We start from the raw sequence: 17945 nt of genomic DNA, 5'->3' as shown, positions 1-17945 counted from the left end.
CCTGCTCGGAGCGAACGCCGGCGTCCGACACCTTGGCCTGCGGTGTTCCGTCTGCTGCTGCATAGGCGCGGCGTACCGCCACGAAGCATTTCGCCGCGGGCTCGCCACACGTGGTCGAATCGACGGCACAGGGCCACCGCTGAATCGACCAAGTCACGCGCACACGTGGTCCAATGGCGAATGAACCCGTCACCGCACGTCTTCATTTTTTTTCCCTTTCGCTGATCACAGAGCCCCTCTTTGCAAAGCTTTTATACAGTCGTCCTAGCTTATCGGCAGTGCCTCCGAGGCCAGCAAACGCCTTCGAGAGCAGTTGCTACTTGCTGAAAGGAAAAATGCACGAGACACACACTGACAGTGAAGAAAATTTATTTTACACCAAATGTAAGAAATATAATATGTTCACTTCCGGGCCCAAAAGAAAGCACATTTCTGCCCCAGTAAAACAATTGTCTGGATTTTAAAAAAGAGCACTGTACATTGTAAGCATGCCAGTTGCTAGTATTCTACATGTCCTAATACAATGAAATTAGTAAATGAAAGAAATGCTAAGAAATCTTATCTCCTTTCATACTGAACTGTAACTACAGAGCCATGTGTTTGAACTGTTACTTTGTACTGACGCTCCACACTTTTGCACAGACTATATATTGAGCTCGCTTGACTAAGAGTAAAACTTCATTTGGCCTAGTTGGCACATAATTCTGAACTTAAAACTTACAGCGCAAACACCTAAGACGAACCGCAAAAGGCAGATACGACACACGCTGGCACTAACTGACAACTTCTTTATTTCTTCGTCGTCGATGCATATATATATACCCTAGGCCACACAACTGCACAGGCGCACACATTACATTACAGAGATCTCCCAAATTATCACATATGCAAACGTAGGAACTCAAATTCAGATGGGTGCAGGGACAAAGCTATGTCACTGATGCAATTATCATTTTGCCTTTTTATGTGGTAGGCCTCTAAGGCAAGCCGCGCAAGCTCATTCATGCTTTTGCCAAGAATCGACGTCCCATCAAGTCGTGCCTCACAATTTTTGCAAGAGTTTATATGCGCAACAATGTGCACTCTTCTATCTACATTTTTGTTTACTTTTTGTGCATGTTCCCTGCGCGGTCCCTTAAACACATAAGGTCATCTATCAACTCAAGAAAATTGCTTGCAGGCATAGTGTTCCTTTGGCGTTTTCTGCACCGAACAAGCTTTTAAAGCTATGCTCCCGCACCTGCGGAGAGGGCAGAGGAGGACGCCAAATTCGGCATGATGCTTCATACATGTTGTGCGCGGTCGGCGTGGTTTATACAATTCACTCTCATGTGCTAAGACATAGCTTGGCTAGATAGGGCATTGCATCAATGAGCGACTCAGGGAAGAAATAAAGAAGTTAGCACCAGTGTGTGTTGTATCTTCCTTTTGTGGTTCGTCTTAGGTGTTTGTGCTGTAAGTTTAAGTTGCTTGACTAAGCCATTCCTAATTAACAGTGGCTGGTATAATGAGGCCGATCAGTGGTATTTTGCATGGACTAGCACACAAATATGATAAATGTCAAAGTACTAAATTAAGAAATTGGGACTCATCACACAAACAAGCTACATAATTTAGTGCTGGATTTCTGAGCAAGCTATTAAAAATTATTGTATTTTACGAACCAGAACCCACCTTCTGATTATGACACATGCCATAGCGAGTAACCCGAATTAATTTGGACAACCTGGGGTTCTTTAACATGCACCTGTCTAAGTACACAGGTGCTTTTGCATTTCGCTCCCACTGAAATGCGGTTTTGTTTAAGACTACATTTACGAAAGTTCCAAACACGATCCCCCCTATATTTTTACAGTGGGTGCTCTTTAAATGGAGCCTCAAGGTGCCAGGGAAATTGGTTCCATTTACCAGGCGTTATATTTACTGAGAGACATTGCAGAGAGCCAACCAATTATCAGGATGGTGTCCTATTTAAGCGGCAGTTTCGAAGCGATTTTCGTTTATCGAGATTCCACTGTAGTCCATAATAGTGGATGAGTTGTGTTCTGCATGGACACATTAGCATGGCTACCATGTTTAGTTGAATATTGTGCAAGCAGCAACATTTCACTGTACCCAGTGCAATATATAAAGCCAGCAATGTAACATGCTGCAAATGCAGCCACGAACAAGTACCTTCCCTGATCATATCCAAAAGCAGCATCTTTATACGAAATTAGTCATGCTTTCTCCCGTTTAAGTGCCTTGTTTTCAGAAATCAAATCCTCCTTATCACATTGACCTCCAATTGTGTCATTCCCCGAGCTGAGGTCATTTGAGATTGCATTTAATTGCCCTTCAAATAGCATATTGGTCTTATTTAAAAAGCACATGGCATCACAGTGACCACCTAGACATAGAATTCGAGCTGCAACACAGTAGCAAACATTCTGAGGTAGAAGCCTAACTATTCTTTTGAATTTGGATGCATGCTCAAAACACTGCTACGCAATTGCAGACAGGGCTGATAGTGTAGCAACCACGACAGATTTAACGGACATAAAGGAGCAAAATTGTGTGAGCTTCGAATTATTATTCTCTCTGAGGAACCATGCTGTCCAATTATAAAACGGGGATCAAAATAAAGTAATTGGATAGCAAATCTGCATTTCATTAAGTAAATAAAATACTGTTCATGCTACCTTCCAGGGTGCACACTACATTCCCTTTCCTTGAATGTGAATTTGCTACCTTTCCATGGGTTGCCAAATGTATAGGTGTATTGTTGGTCAAGGGTGGTGGAATGGATATAGGTCTCAGGCTAGAGGAAATATTTAGAGAAGGAGACTTGCCAGGTTGAACAACGAATGTCTCAGGCTGGAGCCATTTGGTTCTCTTGCAAAGATGTTGCCTCCAGCTTGAGACTTCCTTTGTTGGACAACTGTTGATGACTAATTTCGCCATCTTTTCATTTACCCTCGTCTTATTCAACCTATTGCTCCACGCAGCAGCTGCACTTTCTTTAAAGAATGAAGATATTAATGAGCTCAAAGGCTTTGTGCATGGCTGCATCCCCAAGTGCAAAAATTTGTTTGCAGAGTGAATGACAGAGTTGGTACCTTTGAAAGCATATTTAGCGCCAGCAAACAAGGACGGAAGGGAGCATATTTTGCTGGCGCTAAATATGCTTTCAATTTACCAACACGCCCAACAAATGGCAATTGGTACCTTTCTTGAGAATTCAATAGGAAGAACCAAAAATTAAGCTAACAGACTGGTTATGACGACAAGTAAACATGAATTGATGTGGAGTGCCATTTCTTCATTTTGCACCAGGCTTGGGGCCAGCCAGACTTCTTCCTAAAATTGAGAAAATTTTTCTAATGAAATACATATTAAGAGTATTTTCTTCATAATCTGAAAATTTAAAAACATGGTTATTTGGTTATTCATATTTAGTTGGGAACAGTGCGAAGGACACTGACGAAGTAAGGGCTTATGCAGTAATGCCACATAGTGCTGGCTGAGAACAGATTCAATTTTAGAACAGACAAACAGTTAAGTACTTTGGAATGCTTCCTAAAAGCCATAAAAAACCAAAGCAGGAAGCAGTTGTACAAAATAATGTATGTGCATGAAAAATGCATCTGATCATCGGTTTGCAGACATGTATGCCATTTGCTTGTCAGTTAACAAAACACGTGTTACACTGAAACATTTCTCCTACAATTTGGCAATTCTGTGGGCTTTCATTATTGCTCGGGTCAGTTGGTTTATGTTGTTATTGCTACTAGTGTACGGTGAAGTGTAATGTAGATGGGCAAGTACTACTGACAACCATGAACATTGGCAAATTTTGCTGCACCAGGATAACGCATGCATTGTCCCGCTGCAGCGAAACTTTCCAGTAAACATTCACAGTTGTCTGTAGCACTTTCCCATCTGTCTCACCTCACACTGTTCCATCTATAGCGCTTCACCATACTGTAATATGCACCACCGACACAAAATTCTACCCTTCTGAAGTTCTTGCTGCTACTTCGCACTCGTCACATTCAGGCCGCCAGGCGTACTGAGCCCAATGTAGTATAACTGCATAGACTGGCAGCTCCTGTCATGGACTTATTCTGGTGTAATGGCACCACAGAAGCAAACGAAGACAAAGACATGCAGGACACAAGTGCCTAACCTCAACTCTCGCTTTAATAAGAAAACAGACATCATATACATCACATAGTGACAGGAAGTGATGTCATTAATTCAAAAACAAATTCTTTGTGCAATGTAGCTGAGAATGACTGATGCATTTGTCCTTTTCGTGCTAATCTGCCAAAGCTTAATTACCTTATGTACATCTGCTCATAATTTTTGGCTACAAGTTTTGATGAACACAGGAACGAACCAATCTATTTTGCAGTGCATCACTATGTGCGAATGAGAGTTATTCCACACAAACTTCATTAGCCGCAATCTCAAATTAATACAATGTGTGTATGCAATGCAAGCATGACTGGATGGGAATGGCTGACTGTACATAACCTACGTTGCACAGTGCACCGCCTGCAAATTATGCTGCACGCAACAAATTAATTTGTTTTCGTGGCTTGTCTTTTTTTCTCATCAGAGCAAATCTCTCATCACGTTTCATACAGAAAAAAATTTTTGCCCGTAGAGACCAGCTACACAATTACCCATGAAAATTACAAATGCATACGAAACAACTGCAACCACTTTTTTACTTCATCTCATTCATTATATTCCATATTCATGCCTAATTTAGTTGCGCAAATCATTGTTTTCTCAGGCCCTTGTTAGGAGTTTTGTGCTGTAATAAAAGGCAGAAGCCAAAAAAAGGAAAAGGTTGGTTGTGGTTGAAGCACAATATGCATCTAGTGAGCTAGGCCGCAAGCGTTGTGTAGTCTGCTGCCATCATAAGGCCGTGCCTACATTGGACAGATGGGATGCTCTATTAATGCGAAATCAGGGAAATTGAGGGAGTATGAGTCATCCGTGTGAAACAATCCTCCATCACGCAATGTTAAATACTGCAAAGAATGTGACTGCGGTCCTGTGTTCCACAAAACTTGCGTTGTAGCCAGGTATTACGACCTGACAACATGCAAGATAATTGTGGCTTGCAACATTTAAAAAGTATGACGAATGTATCAGTGATCCATTAGTTGCACTGCATAAAGAATTTCTTTTAACAGATATCATCACATCATGTCTCCACCTGTTATTAAATATTGCCTGTTTCCTTATTTTAAAGCTTGAAGTGAGATCCGGTGCTTGTGTCATGTGCGTACATATCTTTGTTTACTTTTTGTGGTGTCATTACACCAGAATTTATATAACCAAATGGCCACACACTGCTTTTGTCACGTTATAGTGGTGCTTGCAAAGCCTCCCAAACAGCAGCCTATTTGGTCAAAACATGCTTTTGTACATATGCTCTTCCAAATAGAAAAGCTATCAAGAAGGTAACAAGAATCAAGAGCATTAAGTTAAATCCACTGCAATGCTTTACTTTTTTGCCTTTATTCCTTACACCTAAGTGGATAAGAAAGAGTGTGAATGTTACAGAAATGCACTAAATAAGTTGTTGAAATTATGCAAAAATGTTAACGCAACTAAGCATAGATTTATGTGCAATAATAGACACCAGTCTCAATTTCTTTCCTTCTGACATAAACATAGTATATCTTATTCCTTTGGCATGAAGGAAAGCATATGTAGACCAGACAAGCTTATATTTGAATGAGAGCCTTCACGATTAAGCACCACTATAATGTGACCATAAGAGTACATACACTGTAAACAGTGCCGATGACAGCCCAAATTTCATAAGTGCAACATGTTAGCAAAAGCAGCAACCATTAACCCAGAAACTAATCAAATCCCACAAAATAACAACAAGAAAAAAAAAGATTAATGTGTCAGCGCAGCACCTGTTCTCTGAAGTTACAGAAAAGTGGTATGCTTGTTAACAAACCTGAAACCACAGCACATTTGTATCTGACCACCCCCTGCCTCTTTATGTGCTTTCGTGCCTCTGACAAGGCATTACTGGATATTTATTTGCTTGTCTGTTGCAAAAACACATCAATTATTAGTCAGTGCACAGTGCACCATGCCATTTATCTATGTGGACTCACTTTGTGCCCTTAGCACTGCTCTCACCTATTCAGAACTAAGGATTGCAAAAAGACTTGTTCCACTTAACCCTTTACTGCACAATTTTTTGCTTCCTCAAAATATTATTCATGGAGTTGTAGGGAAGCATAAGAGTACCTGTACTCCCATGGAAACTTACTTTAGCGAATGTCTGTGGTTTCAATTTGCAGAAAAATGGTATGTTGCATATTTGCAACAATGTGCAAATAAAGAAGAAGTTGAAAGTCAAAGATAGATTTAGTGCGATTCATACTCAGATGCTTATTTGCACGAGACAATCATTGGTGCACCTATGATTTAGTGTGGAACAAAGAGAAGCACTTGTACATGCTTGTGCAGCACAGGTGGTTCCCGCACTTCCTGCAGTACGTCATGCAGATTCCCGTGCAGCCAGGAAACAATGCAGTGTTTTCGGTTTATTGTCAAAATGTAGAACATCGAAGCACAGACGTAAAGCTGTGCCCGTGACGACGTGACACGGCAACGTGCGGAGGCACAGCGTACTTTTGAAAAGAAAAAAGGAAATTCGACCAGAGAACATCTTGTCCACATATTGAATCGAAACGGACTTACACTCGTGGCTGTCGTGACTAATTGAATAGTCACTGCCTTCACTATCAGGAGGAATTGCTGGGCCATACCAGCGTTTCGGAGCCATTTCACTATTCCGAAGAAAATAAACCATGTACACGTTGTTGCATTTGTGCAACATAGCAACGTTCTGTCGCCAGGAACAAACTATTCCGAAATGACAATGTTTTTTTGAACCTACAGAGTCAGAAGGATGTGGAGCATAGCGTAAGAATTTTTTTTTGCGCTTTGTCTTATGGAGAAATACATTTACAATTTGTAAAACTTACCTATATCACTGCTCGCGGGCGCGCGCAGCCTCCGCCACGTTTGTTTTGGTGTAAGATGCGAAGGATTAGCACAGATTTCAGTACAAGGTGCCGCGTTTTACAGACAAATGTTGTGGATATGCAACAACGTGTACAGGCAGCTCCAAACTGACTTTCCTTCGGTTTTTAACGCCGTTCATCAGAATGTTGCGTAAATGCAACAAGGTGCAGTAAAGGGTTAAATCTACATGCCTTAATATGTGGGTTCTGCAGTTGAAATAGGGTAATTATAAGTAAAATGCATGACATGTTCTGATGAACTTTGTTTTCATAATCTAATTGTTTATTTGGGCACATAACCAGTCAGATCATTTGTACTAAAACAAGAAAACAAATTCAACACACTAGCTTATACTGGTTGGTGCTCTATTGACTTTAGTACACACATTGAACAAACGACAGGCAGTGAGAAATACCAACAACCACTAACTTCCACACGGCATTATTGGTCACATGTGCACGATATAGCTACAAAAACCCAAACGAAAGTAGACAAAGAAAAAAGTACATTTTAACAGAAAAAGAACAAGACAAAAAAACTTCTTTTGGTAGCTAAGTCACAATCAAGGTGTAAATGACAGCTATAGTTTGGCAAGCACACATGTAGTTACTTTGCTCAGTTCCTCGATATCCCAATTTCTTGTTTGACAGCAACACCAATGGGACATCTACGCATATCTATTGCACATGCCATTTTTGCTCGCTCCAAAATCCTTTCATGGTTATTCATTTAGTACCTGCTTCGCCTGTACTGGCATTGCAGGGGGGGTATACATTCTGTGTAATGTAACTTACATTCAAATCAAGCACACAAAGCAGGGAGGGAATTATCTTTGAAAACTATGCAAACAATTGCAGGCTGAAAAACCTTGCAGTCCCTTTGGTCCAAGGAAAAAACAATGTGAGGCATCACCTATAAGTAAAGGAAATTAATAAACCTTTTTAGTGTAATCTCTTTCTTGTGAGGTATGATGATAGCCTGATATGAATTTCTCTATCTCTACATGTTTGGAACAGTATATGCTTGAAATAATCTTAACTGAAGAGATTTCCCAGTCTTTTAAATCCTGCTATTGCAGCTTACCCTTACTCTCAGTAATACAAAGCCTTTTAGTATGACTTCCTATTACAAATCTAACTGCCATATTTTGAACATTTTCAAGCAGACCAGCTGACTCAATATTATGGGGATTCTAGCAAACATGTACTTATTTGATTAGTGAATGCACATAAGCAAAATACCGCTGTTCTTTGAGGTTTTCGGGAAGCCAACAAAATGTGTATGGGTGGACACACGACAGCTACTACACCAATAAGCATCGTGGCCAACCAAAATTAAGTTTATTCCTATATGGGCGGACGCGGCGGAGTGTGAGCAGACAATGGTCGGCTTTTTCTGGAGTCACATACAAAGGAACCCCAACATAACGAATGCACTAAAATCAGCAATTTGGTTTGTTGTACTCAGATTCGACCGTTTAGTCAAATAAGTACATTTGCAAATGGATTGTTTTCCCACGGAAAGGGCCGCAGTCAGAAAACACAAATCTGAATGAGAAAAAAATTTTGAATTTGAGAGTCAGCGACCAAAGATACGGTTTCACGGTGTGTTAACGATACCTTCACATAGCCAGCCTTGCTTTCGCATCCACCCTGTCCTCTTTGATACTGCCACACACAGTGGAACGACACCATCATGAAAAGTGCTGGCAGTGGAGGTGAATGCTTTGTCTGTATCAAACTTCAATGCATCTCTGAAACTACAGATTATGCAACCCCGTGTACTAAACACGGGGGAAGACTGTGCACATAATACCACGCCATATCAGCACGTCTAGTCTTTCCACACGCAGCAGATCACCTCTAGAACAGGGTGTGCAGGCTGCAGATGTGCTCAGCTGCGCTCACAGCCATGGCGCTAGAAAAGAAGACGCACGGACTGGGCCTTTCTGAGGGCCCCCTTAAAAGCTCAGTTTGTCATTTTTTGTTTCTGTAATAGGCTAGTGATAAAAGTGAATTTGCTTCATGCCTATTAAGAAATGTTGTACACATGGTAGAAAAATTATGAAAGTATAACATTTTATTACTTTTCACCCCTCTCAGTTGGAATATCGTACAAATGCATAAGCAGCCATTTTTGCCTTGTTTCATCTAAGATGTTTTTTTCATGCTGAAAGAAAGGCATGTGTTTAAAAAATAAGCTTGGTTGCAACATGTAAAGGAATTATGTAATGTCACAAGGGTTCCTGAAATCAAAATATATTTGTGATTTCTTTGCGACTGGAACACTCAAAAGGAAAACGACCTTTTAAACAGACTAAAACAAAGCCACAGCACATGCACCCCTACTAAGCCAGGTTAATACCTGGCCCCACGCCTTAAATCTAGAAGGAATAAAGTTCTTAAGCTACTCTGTGTTCTTTCTTGAACCCAACAAATGTGCCTAGAAAAATGGGTCAAGTCTACATCTTGCCGCATCTGTGGCGAGGTGTGAACAAAAAACTCGCTTTAGCTGGCTGCAGTGCTCCCTGCGATGAATATTCAGGCAGAAAATTGTTACCCCAGTGTGGCTGTGCACCCAAGAAAACAATATGTGGTAGACTAGATCAATGCAAACGGAAAAATCTTTAGTCCATGCTTGCTGGCAACCTGTGTCTGTATTGGCCTCTAGGAGAATTGTGGCCCCCACGTGCTGGAATATTTCCGTGGCATAGAAAACATTGTGTGATACCAGCTATCAAGTGCTACCATCAAGTAGCTACCAGCTATCAAGCTATCAAAAGAGCTATAGGCAATTTTGCTGCAATAACAGTACTGTTTTTATAGCATTCGTTGTGGGGAGTGCAGCTTGCCCCTTTTGCCGGAGTTCTTGCTGAACGGCGATTTATTATCAGTTTGTTATATGTGGAACTTGAACAGCTTATATTTTTGTCTCCTCAATCCACACTTCTGCTGCACTTTTGCCAGCATCTCTACACAGGGTGTCTTGACTGAGGTCATACCAAGTAAGCACGCTACAAGCCTTGTGTGCATCGTTTTCATGACTCTTTCGATGACCAAATTTCATTTTCAGTGACTTTATCAACTAAGTATCTAGCGGCAGCTTGAACATGGGTACTCATGAGAACTCGCACCAGGCTTGGTCAAATACGTCCAGCACTGCAGCACTGAGTAGTGAACCATGCTGTAAGAGTTGGCAACTAAATTGCCACCTTGTGATTGAAACTTTTCATCCTTACAATCAAGGCTTCAATTGCCCAGCCAGCGAGCTGCAGCAAAGGTGTGAACTATAGTCATCTGATGTCACATTCTATGTCATAGCGATAGCAGGTGATCCCTCCAGTGGTGGCCCTCAAGGCCAACAGGCATCCCTTTATATGCACGTGCTTGTGTAGGACTGGGGAGATGGTGCCAGTTTGTTCTTCAGCATTAACACTGTTCATGCTGTATCAGGAACACATTTTCTTACTCAGTGCAATAGCCCTTGAACCTACATAATTGCCAATGAGTCCTTTGTCGACCAACCTTTCCTTTGCCATGTCATTTCCTTCTGCCTTGATGTCACAGCAACTTCAGCTATATGAAGCAATGATGGTGTTTGAGTACCCACACAGCCTTGCAGCTTTCCAACCTGAACATTGCTTCATTAAAAGCTGACATGATTTGGTCTCAGCAGACAGATCAGAGTTTAAAAGAAGCCTTAAACTTCTTTCAAAGTCATTCTAACCTTGTCAATAATCCCGTGCCTTTTGATGTGTTATTCAGCATTGTCCAAAGCAAGTCGGCTCTTAAAAATCAAAATAACAACTTTGTGAGGCCACCTACTAGGCTACCACTGTCTCTTCAGCCAGCCTGAAGTGTCTTGCAGCCATCAAAGCTGGAGTGCAAAAAAAACGACAAAGAAAAGTGTGGCAGACAAAATGCTCATGGAAATCCATATGTTTATGGACTGTTACACTGACTGAAAAAGATGGTGGCTTCCCAATACAGTCTTGATGTACGTAGCTGTTTCAGTCACGAATAAACAGCCAGTTGCGCAGTCCTGCACAAGCACAGTGTACAGATGCCCATGGATTAAAATTTGTTGTGTGTGCATGTGGTACAGTGTACCACATTTCATGTTCCTGAGGCTGCAGTACACTGGGAAGACTGGTTGCAACTTCAATAGTAGGCCCTTAGAGTATTGCAGCCCTTTGTTCATATTTTGCTGCAGATTGTATCAAATGCGAATGCAAATTGTTTTGCAGGACACGTCAGTTCAGTTTAAGCAATTAGACAGAGTAACCCAAGAAATAGTTTAAGCCTCGAAAAGGTCTTAATACAGTCCCTAGTTTAGTACAGGTTTTCGCCTGATGTTTTGGCTTCTTCTACGGTATAATGCTGTTGCTTGCTAGGTACTGGTGGTGTGATGTGCACACTCTCTTGTGTTGCTATAACGACAACTTGTAAAAAAGATTTTCCTTCCTAACAAACATTTGCATACAGTGCCTGTGAGCTCATCTTTTAACCTGTTTTTCATTTGATCTGTGCATTTACATTGAACGTAAACTAGAAAATATCAGTACTGAGAATCACAAAAGAACACACCTGTGTAACGATTCTGCCAAGATCGTGGGAGTGGTCCAGCCACAGGATGCAACGCAGGTAGAAAGGCCTCCTGAGTTAAAGCAAAATAACAATCGTTGTAAGATGCGAATAAAAAATTTTATTCTGTGAGGCTTTCGGCATGTATACTAATTACCACATTTGTATGTAAAATAGTTTTGCATAATAGCTGAGCAAGGTTAACGTCTCGCCCTGTGACTGTCAGCCAATGCTACTCATGGCAATGGTGGCAAATATGGCACATCCTTTCAAATTGAACTTTTGTGGGTTACATGAATTTAAAAGAACTTAGGTTTACATAATACATAACACCTGTGGTTAGAAGGATGTCTTGCATGCAGCACCAATGCCACAAGTGGCACTGCTTAACACTTCCAGGGCCAGACTTAGTACATAATCAATACAAATGTGCAACAATGTGAACAGGTGGTTAGCTGCTGCTATAACTCAAAGATTGCATGCATCATGTAGATGTGAATGCAGCTCCCATCAGGAGCGAGTTGTCCTTTAGTGCACTTCACTTCTCTTCCTCTTTTGTCTTCATTGCATGTTGGTGCCATATGGTAATAATGAACAAAAATTAAGCACTTCAGTTCCCATTCTTGTTTTACTACATGCTGTAAAGTCATCTAAGTGCGCTTAATACTCTTAAGAATGTACTTTAGCCATTTTGTCAATATTTTTCGCTTGGCTTCACTACACCTTAATGTAGTGCAAATTCTAGACAATGCTTACAAAAAAACCTACTCCACACAATAACACCTCCAATTAACAGTACACAGTCTATGGCTTCGAGATGTGTACATACATACTTTATACATGGTTACAATGAAAATATAAGTGGCTGTTCTAATACACACACTTAGCATACTGCATAACAGTCACCTGGTTCCAAAATGGCTTTTTGTTATCACACATAGGACGGCCACAACTATAAATTTAATTCTGGCAGTAACTTAAGCCACGGCCAAAACCTTCATAGTGCAATCAATGAAAATTTTCGAATTTAGAGCAGTTAGACATAAACAGGGCAAGTAGTTTTAAAGTGTTAAATAATGAACTGTTATGGAATATGGCGGTAGAAGGCCATGCGCCTGAAACATAGGTACTGTTTATCATATAAGCACATTCTTATATTTTTGCTTAGTTTCCTAGGGATTGCATCAAACAGTTTGCTTGTGTAAATTTTGCTACATGGCTGTATCGTATTAGCCCTTATCTTTTCACATTTGGCTTACTGCAGCTTTATGCACATGCATAAAGCTACTACTGCTACCACTTTCTACACTACTACCTACTACCTACACTACTACCTTCAGCTGAAGGCCAAGCACTATGCTGTCCAACATACATGCATTTAACAACACCGAACAGTAGACAGAGAATGAGCAACTCTTTTAAAAAGTGCAGTTCTTTGGAGACACATTGATATATATCTGGAAAACAGAGATTTTTGCTAAAATTATAACTTAATATAATTGGTACTGAGCATAATGCATCTTGCAATAAACTTGCATTTACCGCACACCATTATACACACTGCGACCTCTGCAGCTTCTCCACAATCTGGCACAATGTGCTCAAGCTGCCTGTAAACCCTGGAAGGGGTCTATGATAGTTTAAGAAGCTTAGCAAACATGAGAAAGACCTAAAATGAAGGTCAGAGAAGCAAAGCAAATTTTTAACCATTCCTCTCTATGTTGCTATGAATGTCAAGGTTCCAGCAAATGATGTGTTTGAACTGTGTTTTTAATCGTGCAATACTAGAGAGCACATTTTTGCAATAATAATGTGACAGAGAAGAATGACAGAAACTAACTTAATGAATATTTTTCTAAACTTGCATGAGGTTTTCGTCATTATGCTGATGCACACACCTGCATACCTCTACTGTGAAGTCTTGTTTCAGTTTATTTTATTGTCACATAGTAATTTACACCATACACTTGTCCTGAAATACATCACGTTGGGCTCCTTCAGTATCTTTTGCTTACTGGAAACACGCATGCCTATACAGGGCAAGCACTCAATACATGCAAGACTGCCACGGGAATGGCCACTCGAGGTCGACTGTTAGTACAGCGCAAAAGACGAGGACTGAAGGAAGAACACAACACAGGCGCTGTCACACAGAAACATACTCAAGGCACTTTGCGAGATTCTCAGGCTTCTTTCATGCTCTAAAAACACATTATGTAGCACATATTGAGCCACAGATAGCTGTACCGGGAAATTTTCACGTTGCTCTACAATTTTATAATTGAGACTTTTTATCTAATTACATTTGAGAAGTTGATTAATTGATTAAGACTAATTAGGTAATTAGGCAAAATGCAGCAAATCCAAGTATTTCCAAGAGACAGGAAACAACATTACATAGGTTCTGTGCAGCTAGATGGCATATTCATATTTTTAAAAGTTTGCTAGAGTTACGTGGGATAACCTGCATACCTCCTATGGAACAGGTGTCACACCAATCACTCTAAGTAATGCCGCTAAACTAGCCATTGCGCTCAAAACATACAGGGTAAAAAAGCAAACTCTAGGTGAGAGCATACCAAGGCCTCTATTGCTGAAAAGGGAAACTGATGGGAGGCGCCCGATCTCCGGCCATGAAGCTGCTTCATCCTCACAGTTGGCAATGAAACGACCGCAGCTGCAGTCCTGAAATAAAAATGAAAAATTTGACACTACAGTGATCACACAGAACACAAAAAAGCTGGTCACAAGCTTATCTTGGAGAACATCTGCTGCTACATTAGGTTTTGTATATTCGTCAGCTTATTGTTAAACTAAGCTTGCCAATATTTTATATCTTAATGGCTTTGCTCTTTACAAACCAATACCTTTGCCCAACTCATGCACATATGCACTACTTAAGCTATGAGATGTTTACTGATCCCTTACAATGAATGGCTTCTAAGACAAATTATTTCACACAAAAGGATGCATAACTTATGAGTGTTACTGACATTGAATACCAAGGTAGTACCTTTTTTTATAGACAATCGCGGACTTGAAGCACATTTTTCTCACAGATACAGGTTGATCGGTCTGCCCTTTTTTTTTTTTTCACCAGCAACAGAAATTTTGTTATTAATACTCGTGCAATATAGGATGACGCTGTGATGTGTGATATGATCCTGAGTTGAAAAGCGCAACTTCTTTGTGTTAATTTGGCACCTAGAATTCAATACTAAATATCTGTACCCAATAGGCAATGGCACAGCAGCAAAGTAATTAAACATTAAACAAGTTCAGGTATCCAGAGCACAGCGCCAGCTGTTGAATAACAACATTGCACAAGCATCGACTATATAGATATAACGTAGTAAGTGCACCGCAGGCGTAGTGGCGGCCTCAGCAAAGAACACAGGCATGGAGCGACGCGCCCGTATGACCTATCACCGGCAATGCTATCGCGTAAATTGATATATCTCGTCACGGCACGGGCACCGTTTTCTGCCGGCCGAGGTGCCGGCGCCACTGGTACTCACCTGCTCCGGCCGCCGAGGTTCAAGTGACGGCGTATCCAGTAATCTGAACCCAAGCAGGACACCTGTTACCGCCAAGCAGTACGCTAACAATAAAGAGGTTCTTATACTCTGACCGGCAGCTCATGCGGCGTTCACCCGTAGTGCCGTTGGAAGCTCACCACACGCTTTTAATACCACAAACGCGCCGCCGACATTTCACGCCCGTAGATCAAAGTCGACGGGCACAGGCTCTACATGCTACGTGTCGCAGTCGCGCACTGCCTGCACAATCAACGACGTGGGCGCGGAGAGACACAGACGATAGAAAGGAGCGTACTGGCAAATCTGCACAATGCGCGCTAAGTGGGCGACCTACTGCACACAATCGCACGAGCTAGGGGATTGGCGCCACGTACGCGCCAGCTAGCAGATACCGCGCACAAAGAAGCGCCGCCGGTTCTCGCTCAAATGATCGCTGTACAAACACTCACACACGCGCACCGCAGTAAGCCCTTAACGAGCCGCCACATTTTCAGGCCGCGGTTAGGCGGCGAAGCTTAGCTCACCTCGCACTGCACGTAACTATTATGGTAGTGGCTTGCGCTTCGGGGATCATGTCGAATGCTCACATCCGCCCAATTAAAGACGCGGCAAAGTCCCTCATTATATAAAATCCTAATTTTTAAGTACACTCGCTTGACTCTGAGCACTCAAGTCGCCTCGATTACGACAAAGCTCGAAGAAACACAGTGATCGTGCAAAATGGTTCTGGACGGTCAACTGTCGCGCCATGTTGTATCGAGACCTTCAACAAGTCATATCAGCGCGTCTCCTCACTTAGAACACATGCACACTCATAGAACATGTAATAATCGTTCAAAGTCACTTACCGTGGAGTCTTGGGGGGTTCAACGCAGTGAGAAACATCAACCACGGTAGAAGAATGTGCCGTCGCTGGTCGAATGGCCGTCGCTGAAAGCTGCTTCAACGCGCGCGCGCGCGCTCCGAAGGCTGGTGTTCCTCCGCGCGTAGTTCCGACTTCGGCGTCCTCTGCAGCACCAAGGCGCGGCTACTCCGAACAGAAAAACAGCGCCGACACACATTGCGCGGGATATTTCGAATCTGACTGCAGAAATAATCCTACTGAAATTGTCGCTGCGGCTGACTGCCTTGTTGGTCATGGCTGAGTTATTCTTTTCTCTGTTTGGCTCGTCTCAATTTCCCCTACGCCACCGTTATTCCTTGAAAACCCCCATTTTACAACCGCAATGCCCCTTCAAATGGGGTCGGGGGTATAATAATGGTTCTAGCTTATTTTACTTCTTCTCGTGGGCGTACTCATTTTAAGCTAGGGGGGAAAAATGGCATATCAACTGTTAAAACGCCCATATGGGCTCATTTGTGTTTACAGTGTATATGTATCGCGCCCTTACACCCTTACAGGGGTAAGAGTGCAAGTTATAGACGCAAAACACGCTTAAGGATCGTTCAAGGTGCAACTCGATTTACTGTGTATTACGCAGGCCTGCCGATAGGGCTGTACGCGCTTTTATACGTCCAGATGATTATAGTCCAGTGTGTTGGGGATATTCTCGGTGGCTATGGCGTGGTGCTGCTTAGCATAAGGTCGCAGGTTTGATTCCTTACCGCGTCATCGTCTTTCCGATGGAAGCGGAATGCAAAAAGATACGTTCGTGTACCACACGCTGTAGGAGAAAGAACCCAGGAGATCAATTTTAACCCAGGGCCCTCCACAAAGAAATGTTGTCGTATACATAGTGAGTCCCCGCGTTGCAGTGATCATCGGAGCAGTGTTTGCCAGAGGTCGCTGGTTGCACACAGCAAGAAAGGTTTCCACCAAAAGGAACTGGCATGGACAGAAGGGAAAGCGACAAGCCAAATACCGTTGGACTAGCAACTGAACATTTATTATTCGTTTCGGACACGCACTGAACGACGTCATCAAGCGTTTTGAGCAAATAAAAAGCCGCCTGCTGACCTCCACTACGAGGTTCGCGTTCTATACGCCTGTCACGAGCTTATTTGGTGCATAACCTAACTAAGAGAAATAGTTAGAGGTCAAATTCATACTGTACTGTCGCAACATTGTTGTTTACTAGCCAAGAAACTCAGGAGGTTCGGCCACTGAAGAACCGGTTATCCCTATATTTCACCCATGAGAAAACAACGATAACAGAAGGAAAGAAATGGCGTATGCACCACCCAGTAATAGAACTTGTGGAATCCCTTGATAAGCGGCAGTTAAGTGCAAAACGCTATTGCCCGACGCATCGGCTGACTTAACTTACTATAGGGAAGGGAAGATGGCATTTTTCGTATGCACAAAAGGGGCCGTCGTATAATGCTAGAGTGGCGTTATGTCATTACGTATTTGAGCCAATAAATGCATGCGCGCTTACGTTCGTTCCTAACAGTTGCGCTTCGGGTATACCCGTCCCACCTGTCGCCTGACCGAAAGTTCTGTTTCATCACCGCATTGCTTTTATGAAGCACTGAAGGCAAGTTCTTGGCTTTCTTTCGTCTTCGAGACGCTTTCATGCTTGAACGTTTGTTCTCATCTCCTCATTTCGTGCCAGGAATTTCATTCCCGCATCACAGCGTCGCGTCTACAAAAGCACTACGAACGCACCTTATTGAGAACATGCTGATAGCCTGGCCTTCGCGACCTTCGCACGGTTTCTCGCCACTAACATTGAGGCACTCTTGCGCTATCGTGATTCAATTCAGTATAGTCACTGCTTTCCGTTGCTCTTACCCTACCCTGCCCCGTAGCTTCTGCAGCGTGGAGTAG

General features: G+C 42.2%; 2 protein-coding genes and 1 long non-coding RNA gene across 6 annotated transcripts in view; 1 reads left to right on the top strand and 2 right to left on the bottom strand.

Annotated features, from left to right (window-relative positions):
• Positions 1–17945, top strand: part of LOC126530944 (paired box protein Pax-6-like) — a 210169-nt gene that overhangs the window by 97773 nt on the left and 94451 nt on the right. The window lies entirely within an intron of this gene.
• LOC126532410 (glycine receptor subunit alpha-2-like) overlaps positions 1–17945 on the bottom strand; it is a 309519-nt gene that overhangs the window by 254403 nt on the left and 37171 nt on the right. The window lies entirely within an intron of this gene.
• On the bottom strand, positions 353–16533 carry LOC140218496 (uncharacterized). Its single transcript, XR_011894776.1, has 5 exons — positions 16024–16533; positions 14216–14321; positions 11640–11709; positions 3208–3339; positions 353–3098 (listed from the first exon to the last, which is right to left on the bottom strand). It is a non-coding gene; the product is annotated as an uncharacterized lncRNA (long non-coding RNA).

This window comes from Dermacentor andersoni, chromosome 5 (genome assembly GCF_023375885.2).
Source record: "Dermacentor andersoni chromosome 5, qqDerAnde1_hic_scaffold, whole genome shotgun sequence".
Lineage (NCBI taxonomy): Eukaryota > Metazoa > Arthropoda > Arachnida > Ixodida > Ixodidae > Dermacentor > Dermacentor andersoni.
Note: the sequence above shows the minus strand (reverse complement) of the source record. Positions and strands in the feature narration are given on the sequence as shown.